General features: G+C 43.0%; 3 pseudogenes; 1 reads left to right on the forward strand and 2 right to left on the reverse strand.

Annotated features, from left to right (window-relative positions):
- Positions 1–618: 618 nt before the first annotated feature.
- On the reverse strand, positions 619–4,405 carry LOC148092750 (protein LDOC1-like; annotated as a pseudogene).
- A 1,540-nt stretch (positions 4,406–5,945) lies between these two features.
- LOC107535929 (cyclin-G1 pseudogene) lies at positions 5,946–6,505 on the reverse strand (annotated as a pseudogene).
- Positions 6,506–6,900: 395 nt separating this feature from the next.
- On the forward strand, positions 6,901–7,980 carry LOC107535930 (armadillo repeat-containing protein 10 pseudogene; annotated as a pseudogene).
- The last annotated feature ends 5,927 nt before the right edge of the window (positions 7,981–13,907 follow it).

Genomic DNA, 13,907 nt, shown 5'->3' on the forward strand with positions numbered 1-13,907 from the left:
TTTAGTTACATTTTTTATGCTCTATTTGACTTATTAAATGTTGATACTGATCTTTCATTAGCAAGTTTTTGTATCCTATCAAATATGTGCTCTTGTGAGGTTTACTGGAAAAAAAAATGGTGCTATCCTGTAAATATTTTTTTTACTATGGGAAAAACACTGCTTTGAAATTATCAGCCAATACGCCCAAGATTCAGTTTACTTTGTTAGTAGCTATGTGCTGCAAAAGTGTGGTATATAAGAGGTCATGTTGAGGCCCAGTCTCCTTATGAATTCTTGTAATGCTAACCAGCAATGATAAAATAATTGCTATAACCTACTATTAATCACATCTTGCAAAATATAATTAGAGGTTTTTCCTATGGTCCTCAGGTATATAAATTATCCATGAAGGTGGTGGTTCTAAATATGAAGATGTCTAAGAATTCAAGAAGACATTTCAGTGAGACTATATTGACTACCAGAATAACAAAAATCTATGGACTTTTAAGGAAAGGAAGTTATAGATTTTCCTTAGAAGCTTTAAAGAACCCCTTTGTTTAATAGGAAAGCTCAGATCCCCCTTTTTTTCCTTCCCTTCTTTGGTCTTATAAGAGAATCATAGAATTTTTAAACAAATTTTAATGAATAATGCCTTTAATTACAGAAGAAAAACTGAGGTCAAAAAATGCAAAGTAATTTACAAAAAATGAAGGCGCTAAATCATTTAATAAAAAGGAATAAAGCCAAGTGCATACAGTTCAAAGAATGCACCATCCCTTTTTTTTTTTTTTTTTTTTGCCACATGCATTTTTAAAAACATCTTCACCTGATTCAGCAGCAAACATAAAAAGGCCATTTAAAAAATCAAATATGCCATTCTTTACACACAAAAGCACTTTATGAGACATCGGAATACGCACTTAGAAGTTTTTCTCAGAACATAATTGTTTCTGAGGACATTTATTTTGTACAGTACTAGGCATATGGTAATGCAAGATAAATACGTATTTAAAATTTAAAAGTAAATACTTTTTCCATGTAGTGTCCAGTGCCTGGATTTCTCTGACTAAAAGGCACCATTTTTGAGACTTGTGTGTCTTCAGAACAGAAATGAAGTATGTGGAAAACTAGTTTTTGGGGTAGAAATGTCAAAATGTGGCTGTCGGGGGCCTGAGAGATCCGCATCAGTGTCCACGGGCGTTGTGGCAAACTCAGACACTTCCTAGGCTGGCCCTGATTTTTCAAAGGCGCTCAGCAAGCCAGTCTTCAGAGTTGGCAGGGGGCAGGGCTGTGATCCCGGGCGGCCCATTTAATGTCTAACAGGTTCCCAGCCGGCGGCTGTGTCGCTGGGTAGAGTGCAAAGGTAGCGCGGCTGGCAAGAACCGGCGGCGGCCGGCCTTCCTAGCAAGGCTCGGGCCCCGGAGCTGGGAACTGGGCTTTGTGAATCAAAGCCAAGCGGGGCCGGGTTTGTGGGGGGCGCAGAGGCCCCCGGCAGGCCCTTCCGACACGAGGGGTCCAGGCCCGGTGGTTTTCTACCCACTCCGGCCAAAAGCCCGCTTCAGAGCGTCCACGGAACCCTCGTAATGAGCTGGGATGGGGCTCTCCCTCTCCATGAAGGGGACTACCCACTCCTGCCGCCCCAGGGGCGGCCAATTAAAAATGCCACCTTTAGGGCGTCGTTGGAGAATCTGGCCTCGAAGAACCTCATGTTCTTCAAAAACTCGGGGTCGCCTTTAAACGCCTCTGGAAAAGCCGGGGAAGCGGGCGGACGCACCTGGGCTAGCAGGCTGGCCTCCGCGCAAAGCAGTCGCCGCGGCCGGTCCGGGAGCTCGCTGCTCTCGGGCGCAGGGCGCGCTTCTGGGTCAGGTCCTGCGTCGGGACCGCCAGCGCGCCCACCCCCGCCCGCCGCGCGCCGCGCGCCGCTCGGCTCCGCTCCCGCCGCGGCGTTGACGGAAGTGCCTGTCGGTACCGGGGGCGGGGCCCGGCGGCGGCGCGGCCTCCGCAGACCCGGCCGGGCCCGGGCCCGAGTGCCGGCGGGCAGGGTCGCGGGACTATTGGCCGGGGAAGCGACAAGCCGCACGCCTGAAGCGGGTGGGAGGGAGCGGAAGAAACCCGGGGTAGACGGGGCCCGGCTACGCGCGGAAGAATCTGACTTCGTGGCAGCGCGCATTGAGCCCCCGCGCGGGGCGGGGCCTGGGGCGCGGGGCGGGGCCTGGGGCGCGGGGCGCGGGGCGGGGCCTCAGGTGCTTAAAGGGAAAGCTGCGGCCCGGCAGCGGCGCTTCCGCCTGAGGCTGTGGTTAACTCCGCCCCCCTCCCAGGTGCGGGGCGTTCCTGCTGTTTGTGTTCCAGGTTCTTGACTCCACGTGTTACGTCCAAGGCCTTTCACAGGTCCGAGGAGGCAACTCTAATGCAGCCCTGCCGCCTCCAGAACTGACTATTCCGTGAGTCTTCCCGCCTGGCAGTAGGCTAGGCGCCTTATGCAGCCTTATCTACACCTCCTACCCCGCACCCCTGAAGCCCGCGTTTTCGTTTGGTTGGTTGTTTCCTGAGGACAAACGTCAGCTGAGAGACTATATAAACTTATTCGGGCTCAAAGTCAGCGGAGCAGTGGGAGAATGCTTTCTGAGTGTTAGGTCTTTGAAGATGAACTTAAAACTTCAGGTGATGGGCAGTTTGTAGATGGGAAAAGACCATGTCTACATTAATGCCGTTTATGTTTATATTAATGAAAGGAACAGCTACCATCTGCCGCAGTTCAGGCCCCAGTTACAGGCGCTGGCTGAGAGCGCTGCTTCCGTCCTGTAGTAAGGCTCTACTCCGACCTCCTTCCTACCCAACCAGCTGATTTTTCCCATCAGTGGGATATGCTAAAGACTTCAACTGCGTGTGCGTGTGTGCAGCCAGCAATTTTTTTTTCGTAATTTTTAAGTTGAATTTATTGGGGTGACATTGGTTCACAAAACCATACAGGTTTCAAGTGTACAACTCAACAAAGCATTATCTGCACACCGCAGGGTGTGCCCATCACTCAAAGCAAAGTCTCTTGCCGTCCCCATTTTTTCCCCCTTTGCCCGCCTCCACCTACCCCCACCCACCTTTCCCTCTGGCTATCACCACACTGTTGTCTTTGTCCACGTTAAATAAGGGTTTTTTTTGCTTAATCCCTTCACCTTCTATCACCATCCCCCCCCCCTCCTCTCCCCTCAACAGCTATCAGTCTGTTTCGGATATCCATGCCTCTGTTTCTATTTTGTTATCAGTTTATTATGTTCATTAGATTCCATGTATAAGTGAGGTCGTGTGATACTTGTCTTTCTCTGCCTGGCTTATTTCACTTCGCATAATACTCTCCAGGTCCATCCATGCTGTTGCAAAAAGTAAGATTTCCTTATTTTTTATGGCTGAATAGTATTCCATTGTGTAAATGTACCACAGCTTTTTTATCCACTCATCTACTGATGGGCACTTGGGCTGTTTCCAGATCTTGGCTATTGTAAATAATGCTGCAGTGAACGTAGGGGTGCATATAGTCTTTCTAATTGGTGTTTTAGGTTTCTTAGGATATATTCCCAGAAATGGAATCACTGGGTCTATTCAAGTCCTTTATCCATTTCTTAATTGGGTTGTCTTCTTGCTGTTGAGTTGTATAAGTTCTTTATATATTTTGGAAATTTATCTCTTATCAGATATGTCATTGGCAAATATGTTCTCTCATTCAGTGTGTCCTCTTTTCATTTTGGTGATGGTTTCTTTTGCTGTGCAAAAGCTTTTAATTTGATGTAGTCCCATTTGTTTATTTTTTCGTTTGTTTTTCTTGCCTGAGGAGATATATTTGCAAAAATATTGCTACAAGAAATGTCTGAATTTTACTGCCTATGTTTTCTTATAGGGTTTTTATGGTTTCACGACTTATATTTAAGTCTTTAATCTGTTTTGAGTTTATTCTTGAGTATGGTGTAAGTTGCTTATCTAGTTTCATTTTTTTTGCATATATCTGTCCAATTTTCTCCAACACCATTTATTTATTTATTTGTTTGTTTGTTTGTTTAATGCCTCACTTGAGGATATGTTTTTATTGATTTTTAGAAAGAGGAAAGGAGGGAGGGAGAGAAATATCAATGTGGGAGAGAAACATCAATCTGTTTCCTCTTGTATGTGCCCCAACCAGGGATCAAACCCCAACCTAGGTATGTGCCCTGACCAGGAATCAAACCTGCAACCTTTTGGTGCACTGGATGATGCTCCAACCAACTGAGCCACCTGGCCAGGGTCCCAACACCATTTATTAAAGAAAGTGTCTTTACCCCATTGTATGTTCTTGCCTCCTTTGTCAACTATTAATTGATTACGAAGGTATGGGTTTATTTCTGGGCTCTCTGTTCTGTTCCACTGATTTATATGCCTGTACTTGTGCCAGTGCCATGCTGTTTTGATTACTATGGCCTTGTAGTATAATTTGATATCAGGTAATGTGATACCTCCAACTTTGTTCTCTGTTCTCAAGATTGCTGAGGCTATTTAGGGTCTTTTGTGGTGCAACCAGCAATTTGTTAAATAATCACTATCTGTACATTGACTACTGAATGGGCAAACTTTAGCAAGAACCATTGTCAGGCTCTGGGACTCTAGGTCTTTATGCCACTGTCTCCAAGGTTGGTTAGGTTACCTCTGCCAACTCAAAATGAACACAATGTAATCAACATATTGAAATATATCAGCCTTTTGGGAAAACTGAAAAGTTATCTAGAAAACATTGTTTACAAAAGTATAAGATATACTGTGGTTCTTTGGTTTATTTTCCATTACATAGTTGTCCAATAACATGACAAATGTATGGACTCAGGCTACCCATTACACTGAGTAACCATTTATAACACTTTTAACACTGTAGATCTCCTTATAGTCACCAACTTAAGAGACAATCCTGAACACTATCTCAGCAACCTAATCATAATGAAGATGCATATTTACTTAAGACTTTCTGTTGGCACAGTAGGAGAAATTAGTGAAAATATATTCTCTTCATTTGAAACAAAATTCTATATTAGAAGCAATGGCAGTTTTAAAAAAAAAACGAGTAAAAACTTCTGGAGTGTTAAATCAGAGTGATTTTAATTTCCTTTGAGTCACTAATACAATAAAACTAATTTTCTCGATTGGACTATATTGTAGCAATAGATTTTGTATAAAAGCTTTTTGTCCTGGACACAAACATAACTGGTATTTTAGAAAAATATTAAAGATAAATTAATATGCCAAAATTACTAGGTGTGTAGTTCTGCTTTATATAAAATGCCCTTAAATTTAAATGTAATTCCCATGTAGCAATAAAGTCCACCATCTCTGGATAAACTACTATTTGCATTATGAGTACTAAGAAACCATTTTCACTGCTTAAAATAGTGACCTGTATTATGTCTTAAATGTGCATTTGTGGCCCTAGCTGGGTGGCTCAGTTGGCTGGAACACAGTCCCAAAAGATTGTGGGTTTCATTCCCAGTCAAGGCACATACCTAGGTTGTGAGTTCTATCCCTGGTCAGGGAGCATACGGGAGGCAACTGATGGATGTTTTTTCTCTCTCTCTTTCTCTCAAATCAATAAAAACATATCTTCAGGTATGGATAAATAAAAAAAGTGCATTTGTGAAATGTTGGTTTTGATGTAAACCTCATAATATTAATTTAAGTAGGTCATCATTTTAATACCACCTAAATATACTGACCCAATATAGAAAGTTGGATCAGTGTTAGAAATGAAGATTCACAGTTTACCTTCCCAGACTTGTCATTAACATTTCACATTATGTTCTTGGCTTTGTATGGCTCAGATGCATTCAAATTTAAGCATAATTCCACTACAGCATAATGTTAGCTACGCAGTTTTCTCAAATCTGAGAACATCAATGCTAATCTAGTTATGTTTTGAGGATTCACAGCTTAAAGCCACTATAAAATTATAGAATCCATACTTCAGGATTGTGGAGAATGGCTTCAGAGAAATGTTTCTGTTGCTGTAATAATCCAATTAAGGAACGGTTTCAGGAATTGTTGGAAAGTGGGTTATTCTGTAGTAACTATGCTTCAATTGCCATGTAGTTTGCCCAGAAACAATCCACTTCAACTTCTGAACAGTTGGTTTGGAACACTTGTTTGATGAATATTCAGTTAAACACTTGGATACGAGCTCTTGCCAGAAGGTCAAATCTCTGTCACTTATCTTGGAATGTTTCTGAAGACATTCTACACCTTCTGTTAACTCTACACACTTCTGTGCTTGGATCTCCAATTCAATGGCAGACAATGCCAACACAGAAGGCTTTGCTTTAAAAAATACGACCCTGCAGTGGCATGCCTTAAGTTGAACTTCTAATCTTTTAAAATTAAGGCCATTCCTCTTTTCAAATGGTAAGTTCTCTTGAATGAGTGAATACACCTGCAGAAATTTAGAGGCAGTAGTAGCTTTGATTTTCCAATACACCTTCTCCAACACAGTCTTTTCCATTCTCATCAGCTCTGAAACTGAAACTGTACTGACTTATTCAGATCAGTGACTTGCCAATGGGACATTCCTATCCTCTTCTATGCATTTTACAGCTAGGTAGAAGCAGCTTAGTCCAACACACCCAAGGTGCTTGGGCTATATCTTCATTTTGGGCAGAAATTTGTCCAGTAAATTCACAGCTATAGAAAATGTCTTTGTGTTGAAGCCGAAGAACTGAGTTAGTCTAAGAAGATCTTTTATTTCAAAGTCCCTTAGCCTTACAGTCATCTTGAGGACATTATCATGTGCAGATTCAATTAGTCTCAAGCTGCAGACCTTTGGCTAACATTTTGCCTCCTTGATCTCGAAGGCACTGTAATCACTCTCCCAGGCCCTGCTCTCACCTCAGCCCACAGGGGACTCCAGGCTGGAGGGGAATGGCCTGGGGAGGGGGAGCTGCCTCTGGTAGACTCTCCTCAACCCTGCCCAGACAACACTGCCCTCCTCAGGGTCAGATTGGACCCAAAGGTTGTATAATCCTTTTAATATGCTGTTGGATTCAGTTTGGTAGTATTTTGCTGAGGATTTTTACATCTATATTCATAATAAACATAGGTCTGTAGTTTTTTTCCTTAAGTGTCTTTAGTATTAGAGTAAAACTGGCCTCATAGAATGAGTTAGGAAGTGTTCCCTCCTGTTCTATTTTTAAGAAGAGTTTGATTTCTTCTCCAGGGACTCAGCTCCAGCTCAGGTGGCTGGGGGGTGGCTTTGGACACAGTAGTTAAGGGATTCAGCTGTGTCCTTCCTGATCCACAAAAGTCCTAAATACTGAACAACTTCAGAAACTCCTTTATCTGCTTGAGTCAACTGAGGATCTGTAATTATTAAAAGAGCTTTGGTCATTCTAGGTAGCAATACAGACTTTTCAGCTAATGAAGTTGGAAGCAAAATCAATTATCTCAACCACAGTATTAAAGAGAAGTCTTTAAATACACCGAGTAACCTGAGTGTGAATGTTGGAAACCAAATCAAGATAAAGGTATACGTCAGTCAAGTCTGAGGATGTATTCTCTGGTCCCCTGAACTCCCCCATGCATCTGGCCAGGCTGAGACTGTTAACACGACAGTGACCAATGACCATCAGCACATGCTGAACAGTTACATTACAGACCTACGCCAAGTGTTGCTTACAGGAAATGGAAGCACCAAGGTCCATGTTCTGAAACTATTATTGATTTTGTCTGAAAATCCAGCAATGACAGGACTACTTACTTCCCCTTTATGATGGCCACACGGCAGATTCTTCTTCCAGTCCTTACACTATTTCAGAATATAAATAACTGCTTCAAAAAGGAAGGCCATAGCCTACTTTCTCCAAAGGTTCAGTGTTTTTCCTGTTATATGGAGAAGAACATGCCCAGAAAACAAGAGCGGTAGTTAACCACCATGATAGGTGTGATGGAAAAGGAAACAGCCCTCAAATTCTAACTGGTAGGTCAAATTTTCCCAAAGAGTAATGCAGTCTGGAAGTAATACATGCAAACTTTTTTTTCATCTTCTTTACAAAGGGATTCTTTCAGCTGCTGAATTTAAACAGTAAATATTAGATTTAGTATTTACACAGCTATAACTTGCCATGGTCTTCTGGTTTATTTTGGACCAGTTTATTGATACCAGTTGGATATAACAGCTTGTTCTGAAACATTTATTTCTTTTTATTTTGCTATTTGCTGAGTTGCTTCAATTATTTCCTCGACATGAAGTGGCAGTGACATTTTTGTTGTAAGCTACTCTTCTGCTGCTTGCTGTGATTTGATATGGAACAGAAATTCTGGGCAGTGGCCTTAATTCTGGCCCTGCTGAAGACAAGATTGACTTCTTCCATGGCAAGATGGATGGAGGTGGGACCTTGGAGGGGAACCCCCTTAATTTTGCATAATCAATAAAGCTTTTAACAAAATCCTATCCTCCTGGGGGGGGGGCCTCAGGAAATTCTTTTCCTTGCAGTACCCCAAGAGCTCCACTTCCACCCATAGCATGAACTTTTCAAAGCTACTTAATCTCTCTATGCCTTATTTCCCTTGTCTTTAGAATGAGAACAATAACAGCATCTACTTTAGGATTAAGTAAGATAAATTCAGGTAAAGAATTTAGCATAGAGCTTGCAATAGTCATTCAATATGTGTTTATTGAATGGTTGCTAGGCACTATGTGATAATGCAACAAGCATAGTTTCTGTCCTTATGGAGATAACAGTGTAGTACCAAACAGGAAATTAGACATTAAACAGGTAATCCAGCAGATAACTATGAGATAGCAAATTGTGGAAAGTGATATAAAAGAAATGAATCTGGGACCCTGTTAGAGAATAAATGGTGTGTGTGTATATAGTGGTGGGGGGTTGGACATACTTAGGTTAGTTAGAAAAAAATCTCTCCGAGGAGATTGGATAAAAATCAGATAAAAAGAGACATACTTCTTTTACATTGGTGGGTACAGGGTAGTTAACATTTACAGCACACAAAGATGATGTGTGGGCAATAAGATAACTGCTGTCTTGTGCTCCAGTGTCCGTGGTTGTCCCTTTGAGAGTCTGGAAAATTACTCGGAAATTTCAAAGATATGTTATCTTAGATGCACAAAGACAATTTCAAAGGTAAAGACTGACCTTTTTCAAGGCCTAGGACATGAATACCCGCCGCGACCCACTTTTAGTTAGGGAATTTTTACGTTCAAACCGCCTTGTGTGGTTCTTTCAGTTTCTGAGTTTGTTAAGTCCTGCCATGCAGGCCCACCCTGTGCTTCTCAGATTTAGCATGTGGCCCCTTTTTCATCCTTAATAGAGAATATATAAAATGGAGTCATTTTAACCAAGCTGCTAAAATTATTAACATTATGACGGTTTTAGGCATGAGGAAAGACTCCATTCTTGTTCTAACTAGCCTGGGACCTAAGCTTTTTTGAACTTTCCAGTACTTTGTCAGTGCCTGGATATATATCTTAGTACTCTCTGAAGGACTCACATATACATCCACCTGACATCCATTATTCAGATTATCCATTATCCACTGGACATGACCAGATCTCCTGGCACCCATCTTCTAAACTACCTGGCATCCATCATCCTGACTGCCTGATGTTTGACTGTTAACCATCCTGAACCAATCCTCAGCTAAGAGTGCAAGACTCATCATTCTCAAGAATGTGCTTTTTACTATAAGAACCTCTAACTTTTCTTTCTTCTTTGGAACACTTTGTGGATTTTGGCCTCCCAGTTTGCGAACTCTAAGACACTTGATAAAAATCTCTATCATTAATTTCTAGCAAATCCTCCAGACTCCTTTTGAGTTCATTCAACACTTCCAAGGGTATATATAGCTCAGAAAGATCTCTAGCCTCATGAAAATTTCCAGGCTGATGCCAGAGAGATAAAATACCAAGAACAGAATGAATTGTCTGGGCAGATGAACTTGAGGGCCACATCCTAGGTCCTTTCCAACCCAGAGAGCTCTCATATACATAGGAGGGCTTAGGCATGTAGCCAGGACAAGTCTTAAGGTCAGAATAAGGAAGGATTCAGAGGAACCAGAGACCATGATAAGACATGGCCATCTAAGGTGATGGATCAGAGATCGAGTCCCACAAACAAAGAACAAAGTCACATCTCAGTAATGGCCAGCGCATAGCTAGTGTCTGCAAACTAGATAACCCACCTGCTTGAGTTCAGACACAACCACATCAGGGGAAAGGTGCAAAGTGGAAGTCCTATGTTAGCTAGTATTTAAAATCCTGAAATTTACTCATAGGTTTCTGAAATGACTGAATAATCAATGATTTTGACTGAGTCTGCCTAGAAGTTACTAAATTAAGTTTTATACTATCAGACAAAATGATAAAATAGATTAGCATTAGTTACAAAAAATCTTTTTTTCCCCATCTGAAGGTATGTCCTGTGAATCTCTTCCAACCTCACTGACAGTTTTGAGAGCTTGTTGAATACATTCACACCGCAGTTCTGGCAGCCTGAAACGCTCTTTCTTCCATTCTGCACAGCTGCCTCTCTCATCCACGTCCAAGTTTCAATATTACTCCTCAGATATCCTCCTGCTTTGCTTTCTCATGCATCCCAAATCTACCACCAGTGGATTTCATGAAACCTTCTTTACGTCTTCTACTTTGATTCTGTGGACAATGTAAGTGCCACATACTAACCCTGGTGAGCTCAGGAGGCCTGCATAGTGGGTCTTACAAACTCAGAGACGGAAGGTACAGAGGAGGGTCTGAACATAAAACTTCCTAACTAAAAGTAAGTTATGGTAGGTGGTCATGTCCTAGGCCAGCATCTTCCTTGAGAAGTCAGTCTTTACCTTAACTAAGCCTATTGTCTTTTTGCACCTATGATAGCACACCTTTGGAATGTCAGTAATCCCTTTTCCAGACTCCTCAGAGCACAGTCTCCTCCCAGAGCAGAGACCACAGAGCCCCTCATTGTTATGTCGTTGATCAAATACCATCTCTCTGTGCTGTAACTATTACTTGTTAACTATCTTATACCCACCAATGTAAAATAAGTATTTGTCTTTTCATTTTACTTTTTATCCAGTCTCAGAGATTTCTCCAGTTTTGCTTTCTCCCACCTCCCTAATCTACCACCAATGAATTTCATGTAACGCCCATAAGTCCCCTCCTTTGATTGTAATGTATAAAATAAGCTGCAAAACTGCCATTCTCCAAAGCATTTTCTCACTCTGTTGTGATTTTTGTTTCCTGGCAGTTGTCATCAGTTTGGCTCAAATAAGCTCTTCTAAGACTTTTTCTTAGGCTGGACGTTCTTTCCTAGACACTATCTTCACTCTTTCCTCAGAACTCCGATTAAGGTCTTGCAATTTCTCCAGATTCATCTGGGCTCTCAGTTACTTCCCCTTTGAGGACCCACCTCTCCATGGCTGGGACATAGCTATTGGACAAGTCTCCTTTTTTGGAGGCTGTCTATTGTTTCTTATCTATCCTAATAAAAAAAATCCTGCCCCCAAGCCCAGAATGAGTTTTCAAACAAAATAAAACAAATGCAAAATATTTCCTATGGGGTGAAAAAACTGGCTGTGCTTTTTCCAGCTTTTCTCCCCACCTCTTACTCATTTAACCTTGAGGCTAGGACTCAAAAAACTTTTTTCCCTCTGCTCTTAGAATTAATTAAAATCCTTTGCTTTCAAGACTTTACTCTCTGCTTTGCATTTCAAGCACTTATTTAAAAATTCAAATGTAAAGAATCAGCCTAATGTCTACTATTGTTATATAGTGGTGTAAAATCAATTACTAACTCTGAAAATCATCGGTTTCCAAATGTAACCATGCTACTTAAGCATTATTAGCTTACTGAAAGACCTTTAAGCTATTTTCTCTTTAGATGTATCTACCAACATCTCGGTATTTTTCATTATCTCCCCCCCTCGTGCCCCCTCCTCCTTCCATAGAAGCCAAGCTCTTTGCCTTACTGTCTTCACCTCTTTGTCTACCTGCCACCCAGGAAGACTTCAGCAAGCCCCACACTCCACCCTCAGGCTTCTTTCATTTCCTCTCTGCTGACTGTTTAGCCGTCACCTCCCAGGGCACTCTCAAGACCTTGTGGCCATCCAGAAGGGCTCCACAGCTGAAACCCCAGACTCAGAAATCCTGCCTGCAGTCCTGCCAGCTTTCTTAGTTCTTTGTGCCTGTGGACCTAGTCTTTCAACCATACAACTTCTAGTCCAGAATGGCCTCTAACTTTCTTCCTCTTCAGAGAGTTTCTCATGGCTAAAGTTCTTTCCTTCCTCCACTTGGATCCCATTGCTTCAGTGGCATTCTCATCTGTTAAAGGAAAAATCCAACAATCATAAATTTTGAAAAGATGTCACTGGCTTTATTCAGTGATTTATGAATAGGGCAGAATCCAATCTAACAGAGAGAAAGAAGCTCTAAAGAGCTGTACTAAGCAAGAGACTTTTGTAGAACAAAGTTATTAGGAACAAGTACGTTACACTAGGCATTTGCTGATGGGTTAAAGCAGGTTTACTTTTCTTATATGGAGCAAAGGGAAGTCTTGAAGTGGGGTCTGGTCCCATCTGTTGAAGCCTGTGTTGAGCCAGGTGCTAAGAGCAGAGCTGACTCTGTTATGTCAAGCTGTCCATATGCCTCCATGCAAACTGCAGTTCAAAAGCTGTAAAACTATTTGCAATTTCAGTCTATCAGATGGCTTGGAACAAAACCAGTGCCAATAAGGCTATTTGAATGCTTTATATTTTCCATAAGAGTGTGGAACTTATGGTCACCAATCAAATTAGTAAGAAATGTTGTATTTTCAGAATAGCTATATTTTCCAGGGAGAAGTGCAAGTATAGAAACCCCATAAAACACTGCAGATGACCCTGATCACCCTTTGTTCTTGAAAAACTCTAACTGCAAAAAATAGAGGATTAGACCCAAAGCAACTGACATCTGTTTTGAGGCTGGAGAGTCTTGTGTCACTAGCTCTGCAACTGTAACCCAGCTGGACGTGTTTCAAGCTGGGTAACATCTAGTTTGGCTGTCCCTATTGCACAAGCATTTCTTAGGGGAACTAGATAGTGCTTTAAAAATGGTCAAGGATTAGAAGCGTGAGGTGAGTGTGGGGATGTGTGAGTATCTTAGAGTAGAACGGGGTGTATACATGAGGGACACAGTTTTCAGTTGGGTAAAGGCCGGGGAAGCAGAATGTTTCTTGATGGGTTTCAGGGCTGTTCTCACTGAAGGGACTCGGCTCATCCTTTCCTAGGGTGTGTGAGTTTGTGGGTGGAGCAGACCAGCCTCCCCGAGGTGTTTTCCTCTCTACTGTCGGGCCCAGCTTTCTCTACAGTGATGACCTTGATGGCCTCCAAGCTTCGGGGCTTTTAGAGCCAGCCTGGCTGTCTGGGAGCCGGGCATGATGGCGACACCCTTCTCATGCCCTCCTGCTGCCTTTCTGCCATGAGCACGAGACTGGGAGTCGGGGGCAAGTCCCGCACCCAAAGACTGGTTAGCGGGGAGGCCCCACCCCTCAGTTCAGAACCAGCGCAACTCGGAGCACTCCTAGCCTCGAGAGTAAAGCTCCTTGCGTTACGAAAAGAAGAGAGAAAGGGCAGACCCATTCTAAATGTCAGTCCAGTGTCCACCGGGGCTAGCGACAGCAGGCGATTAGAAGCAATTAGCTGTCCCCCGCCGGGAAGCTGGACAATTACCTTCTCCTCTCTTCCTCTGCGGTCCCTGCGTCTCCCGGGGAAGCGGCGGGAGAGCCGTGCCCTGTGAGCAGCCGTGCGCGCCGCGCGGGCAGAGCGCGGGTGGACCGCGCGGGCCTCGCTCTCCCGCCGCCGCGGCGCCGCGGGCGGAGCGGCGCGTCGTGGAGGCGGAGCGCGCGGCGGGGCTGCGGCCGGGCGCGCGGGGGGAGCTGTCC

This window comes from Miniopterus natalensis, chromosome 7, assembly GCF_054644295.1.
Source record: "Miniopterus natalensis isolate mMinNat1 chromosome 7, mMinNat1.hap1, whole genome shotgun sequence".
Lineage (NCBI taxonomy): Eukaryota > Metazoa > Chordata > Mammalia > Chiroptera > Miniopteridae > Miniopterus > Miniopterus natalensis.